Source organism: Pseudomyrmex gracilis, unplaced genomic scaffold, assembly GCF_002006095.1.
Source record: "Pseudomyrmex gracilis isolate BER0280 unplaced genomic scaffold, ASM200609v1 scaffold_267, whole genome shotgun sequence".
NCBI classification, from domain to species: Eukaryota; Metazoa; Arthropoda; class Insecta; order Hymenoptera; family Formicidae; genus Pseudomyrmex; species Pseudomyrmex gracilis.
Window position 1 is genome coordinate 27969 of NW_018020851.1, and position 12898 is coordinate 40866.

Sequence of the window (12898 nt, forward strand, 5' to 3'; positions counted from 1 at the left end):
TACTAAGTAGTTCCAGCGTTGACCGCTCGATAGCGCCGCTTACCCGCGCTAGAAAAAATCAGTCCGGGAACTTTCCGGACAAACTGTGTATATCTGCATATGAATATTATGTTTTGTGGTTTCCTGAACATATATACATATATACGTACAATTATTTTAGTTATTACCTATATCAGGTATATAGTACCTAAACTCTTCATTACTTGTAAATTGTAAAAACTGAATTTCAATCACCTGGTGCCAAAAACACGTTTTTCACAAGTAACGAAGATAAAGAAGATTTTTTCTATATATGAAATGGAAAGCAAGCATTGGATGTAGATTTTCGAATTGAATTTAATTTGAATTATGTGTATTAAATACGCGCTACAAAACATTTCGCATTTGCATCCAGTGGTTATCTGTTACTGGCATTATTGTGTATTTCTCTTGTATAATTAAATAATAAAAAAATATTTCCTTTGCTTACTTAAAAACATGTTTTTCTTTGTAACTCTTACACGGAAAAAAAAGATTTGCTAAAATAGCAAGAAATTAGTTAATATATGGCCAGCAAAAAAACATTTGTTAAGTTTATTAAAAGTTTTATTTTGCCAACAAAACATTTCGTTGATGAAACAAAAAATTTCGTAGAGTCAACCATTTTTCTTGCTAACCATATAATAGCAAAACTTTTTTTTTCCGTGTATGACGTAAGCAACGACGTAAATAAGGAAATGTTTAAAACAAAAATATGAAAGTGACTGTAACTTATCACAAACACAATTTTGCGCATTTGCACGACAATATTAATTTTGTTTTATCATCGTATCGCGTGTATCAATAGAATTCTAGTTTAAGTTAACTAAGTTTTACAAAATAAGACTTATATCATCAGGTGATACTTTAAATAGAATGTTTGCAATCAAGAATGTGGAATGAGATAAACAGTATTATTTAATTTATAAGCAGATATCTTCTGTGGTTCTTTTACTTATATTATTTTTATAAGAATACTTATTATTTTGATACAGGTAACTCATATACGTTGTCGTCTTAGTTTCACAATACTTCAGCACGTTCAATCTTATAAACCCTAATAAAATGCAAGATAATAAGTAGAACAGCGCGTTAGTACAGCCATCTAGTAAAAATAACGTGAAAAGTACATTTTCTTTTCCACTGACATGTCTACCTCTACGATCTTTGTGAATAATTTTTCCGCATTCAGAATTTTACATCGAAATATTTCTTTTTTTTGTTTTTATTTTTTTTTTTAGCTCGGTCAATTGAGACCAAAGTCAATCGGTTCAGGCATTGTTGAGATATGAAAATCTTTTAACTTTGCTGAACTATCCGATTCGCATAAGTGAGTCACGTCCGGCCTCGCGCGAACTTGGTGCGATACATTACTGTTCCTTTTGATTATTTTATGTTATTTTATTTTTATATTACATCTAAAATCAAAATAACAATTATAAAAAGTCAAATACTTAACAGAAGTACTTTCGCAACAAGTAACACGTGACGAATGAGTTACTTGAACATTTGTTTACATGTCTCAAGAGATCCACTCAAAGTAAAAATAATATTTTTTTTTGCACTTTGTGTGTAGATATGCACAATATGTATCACATATAATAACAGTATGTAAAGAAGAACTCTTTCGTAATATTTTGTTACAATTTTTCTTCGTTCATCGTATTTCTACGTTATCTTTGTAAAAAGTCCGCAACAATCTTGATATCTCGACTTTGTCGTTTTTTTACGAGACACTTTAAAATTGAGATTTTGTATCACGTTGATACTAATTGTTCGCTCACTTTTTTCTTTTTTGCACTTTTTCCATACTCCGCCGGGCATTAAATCCGGCGGTTTTCAAGTGAAGTCGTAGTCTCGCCGCGCGCACAAAGTTACGGAAGAAATCCGTTGGTGGGCTGTCACGGCCAAGCAGCGGCAATAATCCCGGCGGATTTCGAGTGTAATGATGAAGTTTCGTTCACGGATCCGCGGAAAACTTCATTGCCGAGCAGCGAAAGTTTCGCGAGTTTTAAGTTTTCGACCGCCTGGACGTGTGCTGTCGGCCGAAAGGAGGACGTTTCTGCTGCATCGTAGAACGCAGCGACTGAAAATTAAAGTAAAATAGAGGTAAAGAGGAGAAGCGAATTGTTTACAACGATGAGACACTCGTGCCGAGCTCGGTAGCCAGCCAGAAGTAAATTGAGACAGGATAAATACGCCGTCCGATTAAATAAAGTTATATACAATGACGTCCGACGCTATTTAATTTTTCGCTGCATTTTAACCCTTTAAACACTGGTATCTTGAATTCTAAGTGCTCTTATCTTAGACAGGAAAGCTCGCAATTTGTAGATTTACAAATAATAATTAATTTCTAAGGAGTTTTTTCTAAAGTCAATCTTTTTCTTTTTAATTCAAAATTTAATTTATATTTTAGTTTGATATTTTTATAAAGAGATTTTTTTTTTGTTATTTCTAATATTATGTCTACAACAATATTAATCCTTTGTGGACAAGCTAGGTCTTCCAGACCAAAAAACTTCCGAAACCGATATCTTTGGTAGAAATTAGTTTCTTTTAAACGCGCTTATATCTTCGAAAATATTAGAGATTTTTCCTAATTTTTTTTTTCGACCGATGCAGAATCACTCAAACTTTTGATTCGAAAAAAACAAAATTGAAAAAATATTGACTTTTCGCGGAGATATTTGATTTTAAAGTCGCGTGGGTCTCACAGACCCAGTTTACCCAACTAGTTTTTGTGTTTCTGTTTACGAAGGGTTAATATTCGATTTCGAAACATACTAGTGTCAACACTCGGTTGACATGTGTGATTGTCAGAAGCGACAAAAACAGTAACCGAATTGTTTTTCGAAAGATTTGCTCTAACGAGTAATTTCGATCGAACAAAAAAAAAAAAAAAAAAAAATCGTCCAAAAATCTCGAGTGACTAGAACACTGCGTGAACTTCGGTTTCATGGTTACTGTGATTGTAATGTGATCGTGCGTTTGTTAAAACAAGTTCGACCGTAACTCCACGTCGTAAAAGGAAAGCTCATCGGACAAGTTTGATAACAAGATCCTACGGAATCACAGACGACGACAGAAGATTTACGACTTGACATGTATTAACTTACTTAGAGAAATCTAACAGTGATTCGGGCATCACGTAGAGAGATGCTTAAAGGACCAATAGCGCTCAGTTCGGGGTTTTGAGCGTGGTTTGATTATTTGGGAGTTGAGAAACTCTTGTCACGCGCGTGACGAAGATTGTACGTACGTCTATGATTAATATCGCGTATCGATTGATCGGTTTACGACAAAAAGAGAGTTTTACAATTGCAATCACCGTTGTCGTACGGCTTTAGTTTGCGAACACGTACAAAATAAAATATCATAAAGCGTGTAAATCAATTCAATTAATGCTGTTACACGTTAACTCACAATCAGCATGTAGCGCAATACCCGGTTTTAAAATCAGTAATCCAATTATTTAACTTTGCTGCGTTTTATTCGCATGAATAATTACCATATCCTAGGAAATTCGTTAAGCTATATACAAATCGACAATTCATGTGTGAATAAAATATATATGTATGTTAGTAAAATTAAATTATTCATATTGTCACGAGTTACACAAACAATTAAACTGAGAATGACCTAAATAAAGTTAAAAGATCGAAACGTCTCTGATGCGTTAGATTATTTTTATTTTTTCTATTTATATTTCCACGCGCGTTTATCGATGGCTAGTTTTGTTTTTATTTTACTGATTGTGCGGTAGTTAGTTTACGTCTCGTAACATAAAAAAAAGCAACGTAAAACTACTATAATTCGCACAGAGATCACAATGTCGAACAAATGTTCCATTAACAAGTTTAATTTTTAACTTCTCGTTTTAAAGACAATTTTGCTGTTTTTGAATTCGGATCACGTCCGTTAAGTTCTGAAGTTTCGAACCGATTGAGAGCGCTGATGTTAAACAGTAAAATCGTTTTACAATTGTAATTTCTAGATGCTTCGCGAAGAGATTTAAAGACATTTCGACAGAAGTTTGCTGGATATTTTCACGAAATAACAGAGCAACGCACCGATTTTAAGGGACGGGGGATACACATAAACGTGATGCATGAGAGGATCGAAACAGCGCACGTGAACGAAATAAAAACGTAAGCATAGACCAATCTCGATCGACTGCCATCGGATCGACTGCCGCGAGCAAAAATTCACTCTCGCGCAGCACAGCGGATTAATAATTGCCCGCGCTCCGAGGAACAGGTGGCCATTGTGTTTAAAAGTGAAAAAAAAAAAAAACTGTTCGCGAACCTTTTTTTTGTCTCTCGGGGCGCGAAAATACACGAAAAAACGTGTAGCGCAGCGCGCAAACGGGTAGCACGGCGCTTGCCGACCGCGATCCGGTTGCACATTGACACGATGTGTAATTACGTTATCTTCTTTCGCCTTGAATCTCTCTCTCTCTCTCTCTCTCTCTTTCTCTCTCACGCGACACGGAAAATTTCGCATCGGTTTCGTTTTCTTTCTCGACGCTACAAATTTCGCGTCAAAACGACACGCGAAATTGATGAATGTAGGCTTGCTTGTTTGTTCAATTCACGAATTACCTAATAACCGTTTTCCTCTTGAGAAAAAGTTATCTTAGTTAACCCTTCGCAGACAGACCTCAAAAAACGATCTATTAGTCAGACGGACTGGGTCTGTGAGACCCACGCGAATTTAAAATCAAATATCTCCGCGAAAAGTCAATATTTTTTCAATTGGCTTTTTTGAATCGAAAGTTTGAACGATTCTGCGTCGATCAAAAAACAACAAATCGAAAAAAAATCTCTGGTAGTTTCAAAGATGTAAGCTTTGAAAAATAAAAAAAAAAACTAATTTTAACCAGAGACATTGGTTTAAAATGTTGAATGAGTCTGAGAGACCCGTGTCTGTCCGCGAAGGATTAATTGAACAGCACGTTTGTTTGAAATATATTATTAGTTCAGCTCTCGCGATGGTGATTGAATGTTGACTGACTTACGTGTAATCGATCATGATCGATTTGATAATGCGCGATGCGTGTAGAGTAGACAGCCAGTATCAGGTAAATATTATTATTTGTAATCGGAACATTGTCATTGATCAACATATCATCGAAGCGGCTTGCTTTTTTATTTTTGTCGCAATAGTTGCCTCGTTTCAAAAACATAATAAACAACAAATCATTATCTTTGGTAATTATTTAGAAAGCGGACTTCCTTACTGATTTCAATGAGCTTGAAATATGTTGTTAAGGACGTTATTCTGAACAACTTTTTCCCATATATGTTACAGCCGGTCGGCTTTAGTTTTCGAGTTATAAACAAAAAAAGTTTCATAATTGAATATTAATTTCCCAACATTGTGTCAATTTCTTAAGTTAATATGTTCTTTGTATGACACGTGTAGGCAAGAGGGGGCTACGCCCCCCGCAGGGGGAGGGGCTTTACCCCTCCCCCCTGCTCCCCTGTCAAGAAAAAATGAAGAATTTAATTAACGAATACNACTTCCGATTACATTCGCTTCATGTCAAAATGATCAACAACAGTTTCATTAATAAAGCATCGTTGTCCAAACCTGTATGTTTTAGACATAATTTATTATTGTGGAATAATGGATTCAGAAAAAATATTACAAGGTAATATACACGCAAAACACGAAGGGGAGAGCAGGGGAAAGAAGCGAAGCCTCTCCCCGCCTAAACACTTACAACACAAAGAAAATGTACATGGAATCGAAAAATAAGAGTTTATTTATAAAACTTTTTTTGTTATTAATTTTTTAATAAACAACGAGCGACAGCTAAAACCTTTTGATTGTTACTTAGGAAGGTGTCCTTGACAAAATATGTCAAGCTCATTTGGATGATCTTTTGTAAATATTTACCAAAACAAGTATTCAATTATGAAATTCTTTTGTTCATAACTCGGAAACTAAAGCCGATCGGCGGTAACATGTACAGGGAAAAGTTGTTCAGAATAACGTCCTTAACAACATATTTCAAGCTCATTGAAATTGGTGAGGAAATCCGCTTTCTAAATAATTACCATATAATTATCTTTTTTTAGATATATTTTTCTATACAGCTCACATATTGTAGATGGGTGGTAATTCAAGAGAGACAGTGTTTAACGATACTTTTTAGAGAGGGTTGAAATTAACTCGTTCGAGAAGATTCGCCAATGGTAGTAAATATGAAACTTACCGAGCCAACGTCGTTAACGACGGCGGGAGATCTATTCATTCTTCTGCTCCCCTGAATAAGAAGAAGAGCGGGATCGATGAGAGTAGGGTATGGGAGAGGGAAGGGCTTTTACCGCTTCGACACGTAAATAATGACGCGCCGCGAAGCGAATCTACCACGTTCGCTAGGATTCCGTCATTTATCACGCGGCCGCCTTTCAAAAACTCTCAAAAGTGTCAGGAGCACCTGTAATCGAATCCCTTTAACAGAGAACCCAGGTGCCTTTTCTCGAGCGTCGGCTTAAATTGTATCGTGACTAAAGAAAAACACAGCGCTATAGGAGAATGAGAGTTTATTATTAGTCTCTAGAATTCCGTGAAACAACTTATTTTTATATTTTACGAGATTTACAAAGAAACTTTTTTTCTGCGACAAACTTGATGAGAAAGGAATAAAAAAATGGTTTATTTGTGTGTGTGTGTAAAACGGTTTCTCTTATATGTACATATATATTGTCCCGCAAAGAAAATTTCTTAATACATTTACCGATTATCGTGTAGGTTCCCTAGTCATCAAATTACTCATAACTTTGCGACCCAAAATTAATCACACGTTTAAGGGGAGGTTCTAGTCAAAATCGAAAACAAAAATATTTTTTTTTTTTTTTGCTTTATTTTCATCCTTAGGTCTTGAAAATGTGTAGCCAAAAGAATATATTTCCCTATATAATTTATTTATTTATTTATTTATTATTTTTTTTTTAATAACTTTTTTTTGCGCGCCGCACACGATTCCGCTTTAACGACTTAACCGATTTCGATGTTTGACGGCTCAAATTAAAGCTTATTCAATTTAGAGGGCCTTCAGGAAGCGTTTAAAAAAAAATTTGTTTATTATTGTTTTTTTAACGTTAAAATCATGAAATTACGTTAATTTTCGGGCCTTTTGACTAGAACCTCTCCTTAAGCGAGAGTGAGTCAATAATTATCCGCAACGTATTTTTTCTAAAACTTATTACAATGGCAATACATATTTTACAAGATCATTATTTTTCGACACAGTCCCTTTGCTTTTCAACGTCTACTTCATCCGTCGTAGCGGGATGGAGGTAGCCAATTTGCTATTACTGGTTTTTCTTGAATAATTCCTCAATTACACGAAATTACAAATCCAGTCGAGCTGAATCATTTACTTGACTTTCGCATCCTTGATTCATTCGACGATTTTATTACACCGGCCGAAGAAAGGGAGAAATGCATGAAACGCGCGAGGCCATTCGGAAAAGAAAGTTTCCAAGTCGTCCCTTCTTCGATGTCCTCAGACCTGATCGTCCTTTCTTTCCAATTCTTTCTTTTTACTGACTTGGACTCTCTCTCTCTCTCTCTCTCTCTCTTTCTTTCTCTCTCTCTTGTTGGCGCGAAACTTTTCGCTCTTTGAGATTGAAAGGATCGTCGATGGCTCGCAAAAGTAGGAGTCACCGATCGAGTATGCAATTACCTCGGCTGTGACGCATCGTGACGCGATTTGTTTCTTTTGCGCGCAATGTATTCTTTGCATTTGTTCGTTTTTTTTTTAATAAAAACAAACAAAAAGACAAAAATTTGTTTATCGTCATATCCGAAATATCTTGGTTGTCGTGATCCTCGACTTAGCGCGACAACAATAGCGACGACGAGTTTTCGTCACAACGACGCCATAACGCGACACCTGCAAATGAGCTCGCAAACACCGGCCGCGTTTTAGGGTTAATAACCTCATCTTTGAGCGTTGAGCGAAATTAAATTGGAGCTTTTGTTGCAAGTGTAAGCCGCGTCACGTGCGCACAACCAAAGAGGACAGCGAATAAGCCCAATATGGTCTTGAGCTCCCTTCCAAAGTAAATCATCTCCCTTAGCAGGTTCTATCAGGCGTTTTCCCGTATAATCCTCTGATCTCTTCCGCTTATTTCCAAAACTGAAACAAAACTGCAACGTGATATCACGTTTCACATCGGTACTCGGGAATCATCGTAAAACCGGGAACACCAAAAACTCAAAATTAAGCAGCAAAACTTGAGGATTAAGCGACTTAATCGCAGTCATACTTGCTGTCTGACAGGTTGAGAACATTCGAGACTATAATGTAGCTCTTGCTGCATTATTTCTTTTTTGTGTCCCTAATCTCGCTCCATCTCACGTGCATGTAATGCGAGATTTGTGGACGATTAAATAAAACGTTTTTTGCTTCTTTTTTGTTTGTTGGTTTTGTATAAAAATTTATAATTTGTATTTCGACTTTGATTCTTTGTGACATTACTCACGCAAAATATGCTATTATTACAGTATATCTTGGATATAAACGAAAAAAAGTTCCCCGGATACAAATAAAATCTTTTTCTCACTACGGCAAAAAGAAGGGTCGACTATAAAGAACCGACAGATTTATGACCGACTCTTTCTTCTGACAGTTTCGAGGGGATAAAAATAAATTTAAAAAATTAATAATAGTTAGAGGAACCGATGAGAGTTCAAAAGACGATTGAAAACATTTATTAAAAAACAGATTTGCAAACGTGTTTTTTGAACAATAAATTTATAGTTTTTTTTCACTGCAAAGTGCTACTTACAAAAAAAAATTAAAAAATGTGTCAAAAATGATTTTATCGGTGATTCTAACGTAAGAAAATATATATAGTTACGTGCAAAATAATACACTCTTGCAATTAATCCTTTTTTAGACTAATATTGGTCTCCCAGACGCACTTAAAAATTACACATCGGTTTCTCTAGTAAAAATTAATTTTTTTAAAAGGCATATATCTTTGAAATTACTAGATATCCATAATAATAACAATAAAAGGTCTCTTATTTTGTATTGTTAATATTAGTTATTATTTATATATCACGAGCGTTTTGTATTCTTTATTTTATATTATATTTTACTAGATATTCTTTCAATTTTTTTTGTTTTTTTTTCAGTGCAGAATCGCTCAAACTTTTGATTCAAAAAATGGAAAAATATTGATTTTTCGCTGAGATGTTTAATTTTAAAGTCGCGTGGATCTTACAGACTTAGTTCAACTAGTAGACAGTCTACAGAAGATTGACAATCAAAAAGTACTTGTGCGTAGTATTAACTAAAAAAACTACCATGTGCGTAGTATTAACTAAACATATAGATAAACGATAGGACAAATATCAATTATATCATATCATATTGTGGTGTTCGTGGTGATTTGTATCGAGAGAATATCGTAACTCAAGAAATATCGCATAATTAATAAATTTGTTGTGGGTTGCAGAATGTGCACTAATGATATTTTCTCGAAGCCATAACTAGAAAAAAAAGTAATTATAATTTTCCTTTGCGAACTTTTTACGTTTAATATTATGTGACTTGATAATTTGAGAAACTTTTAATTAACTTTTAATTTATATATATTATGTATATATAGGGTTCGAGTTTGAACTTAATTAAAGAACAAAATTTGTGACTCTACCCTATATTCGTTCGTGTGAATGGAAAAGAAATGAAGACTGTGACAGTATATTAATATATTTGGTTCTTCCATATCGACAAAAACGTACACACACACACACACACACACACACACACACACAAACTAATCATTATTCGATTCATGAATAAATATAATAACTCGCCCTCTCTCTCTTTCTCTCGGGACTTTATAATGATTTTGTGTTTCTATGCATATTTCCGCCACGTCGTTATTATACGTTATATATTTAGGTTCTGCTCGTTCAGTCGAGCGCCGTATTCGACTATACTACACTTGAGTATGCTACAACGGTGACACGCCCGCCTTCCTCTCCTAAATGCTAATAACAAAAAGTTGAACCGTATGCTCACGGAGTTTGTGCCAGAGGATAATGAAATAGATTAATCAGAGTGTAAGAGGAAGAGAGGTGGAGTACGATAAACGTAACAATGGTGAAAGTGTTGCTGCGAACAATACTCAACCAACGAGAGCGTAAATAGCGTTTGCAAAATTACGTAATGGTCGAAAGAGAATCAGGTTTATTTATTAATTAATTACATTACAAGGTTTATTAAGAAAATAACTCTTACATATTTGTCTAATTGCAATTGCTCTCTCTCTCTCTCTCTTTCTCTTTCAATCTTTCAAGATATTTCTTGAGAAATAACACACACAGTTTTGTTTTGTTTCGATTAACGCGTTAAACTTATTTTTGCACAATTCTGCAAGAAAAAAACGTAAAAAAAAAAAAAAACAGCTTAGCATTATTACTTAACCATCTGTCCTAAACACCTAACTCGCTTATCATCGCACGCACCATGTTGCATTTATATAAAGTGAGCTAAACGCGTGTGGCGTATGCGTTCGCGCAGAATGCACAGATCTGAATATTCTCAGATCTAGATACTCATTTTAACTTGAGCGCAAATGCTCGGTCACTGCATGTGTGAAAGTGCAAGAACAGCACCGATTACGCGAGTACGACCTGACGTTGGGCGTGAATAAATCCCAAGAGATTCGCTCTCGTGGATTAACTCTCGCGAAAAGAGAAAGAGAAAGATTTGTTTATCTTCTGTGAGAAAACTAATTACTGAAATAACATTTGCGCGCATTATGAAAAGCTACGCACAGAGAAAATGTGTGTTATTTCACATATCCGTGAATATGCTATTGTTAAAACAAAAGAAAACAGCGGTATATAAAAATAAAACTAAAGTTTAAATTTTCTTCTATTTAATTTTATTTTTACGACAAAATAACGCATTAAATTGGGTTTGTAATTATTTATTTATTAAAACACTTTATTGTGTGGCGTTTAATTACTTTTAACTTATTAATAAGTTAATTATTATTCGGCCATTTATTTAACAGCTGCGTAATATTCTTGTTTGTATAAAACTTGTGAAATTTATCGGTTATTTAATAAGATATTATCTATTACGTGGTATGATAAATTTGTTAGAACCTTTAATTATAGACGTGTATGCGATGTGTTTTAATCGACTAATTATATAAATTTATCTTTTTTATTTTCATTTTCGTGAACGTTTCTGTTCGATTGCTTGTATTTTTCGTAAGATGGTCGTAATACTGACGCTTTTCCAAGATAACGGAGTGCAAAAAGAGAGAAGCACGAAGAAGTCCGAGCGCTGTATTTTCTTCCGCAATTCCAGCAGCCTCTCCGCACGTTTCTTCCGGCGCGCACTGATGTACTCGGAAATTATTCATGAAATTTTCCGGAGGACAATGTAAACTTTCCAAGACTCCGACCGGTACTCGAAAGGTTTCGAAAATATACGGACCAGCGTTTCTGTACACGGAAATCAAAAGAAAACTTTTCGTTCGCTGTAAATTCACTGTCGACGTTCCATTTATTCATTACTTTCCTTAATTTTCTTTAACGAGTCATTAATGATTCTTTAACTTTCAGTACATGGGCGAGATTTTGTTATTAAAACCTTTAATAATAGTTTATTGTTATATTTTTGCAAGCAACTTTTCGTAGATATATATATATATATAAATATATATTAAATGAATTGAACACAGTAGATGTGCTAAGAAGATTTTAATAAAGAAACCGTTTATAAAATGTAAGCTTTCTCCGGAATTAAGTCTACTTTCGACTTTCTAGAGCAACACTTTGAAGAATGTAACCATTTAGTTTTTAGTGTAAATTATTGAATATTAACCTTTTGGACAGACCTCAAAAATGACGACTACTTGAACAAACTGGGTCTGTGAGATTCACGCGAACTTCAAAATCAAATATCTCTGCGAAAAGTTAATATTTTTTCAATTTCCTTTTTTTGAATCGAAAGTTTGACCAATTCTGCGTCGATAAAAAAAATTTTTTTATATCTCTAACAGTTTCGAACATAAAAGCGTTTAAAAAAAAAAAAACTTATTTTTACCAGAGACGCGCAATTTTTGAGTGAGATCCTTGTCTGCAAAAGATTAATCCTTAAAGACTCTATCATGGGTGAAATTTCACCCCATGCGAATTACGTTTTAATGTTATTAAAAAACGTGACTTGGCGACACTAATTTTACGGGTACTTAAACAATCATCTTTTTGACGCCTTTTTTTATTTCTCAAATAAAAAAATATATCCTGGAGTGAAATTTCACTCATATGATACATTAACGTGATTTTGTGTATGATAGCTTTTAAGAGTTATTAATAAAGTTAATTGTACAAAATTGCATCATGGTATCACTCTCTCTTGTAATATTACATTACACAGATCTTTATTTTAATACAATATGGCGTTTTGATACGTTTCGGTGCGCCCGGTTTCTATCTTCGTCGCTTCTATCTTCGTCGGACGAAGAAGCGCCGTTTGCGATACATCTACTTTCAGGTTTTGATAATAGCGATCGCTCTTGCGGAAAGATTAATTTCCGTCTTTTCGCGACTATAATGGGAAACAAATCTCGAAACACGCTCTGACGAGCCGTTCGTCGACCAGTCGCCGCCGGTTTCCAGAGCTTAATATTACAGGACATCCACGGTTGGAACTATCTCGAGTTACACGTGCGAGCGAGTAAGCTCGGGTAAGTGGGATCCACTATTGTATACGGGGTGTCTCACGCAAATCGCTTGCTTCTTCATTTTTTTAACGTTAGAAACGAATGCTTTTGTCGAGAAGACAATTGTTTTTTCCGCTTGAAAAAGTGACGGGAGATATTCGAGGCGG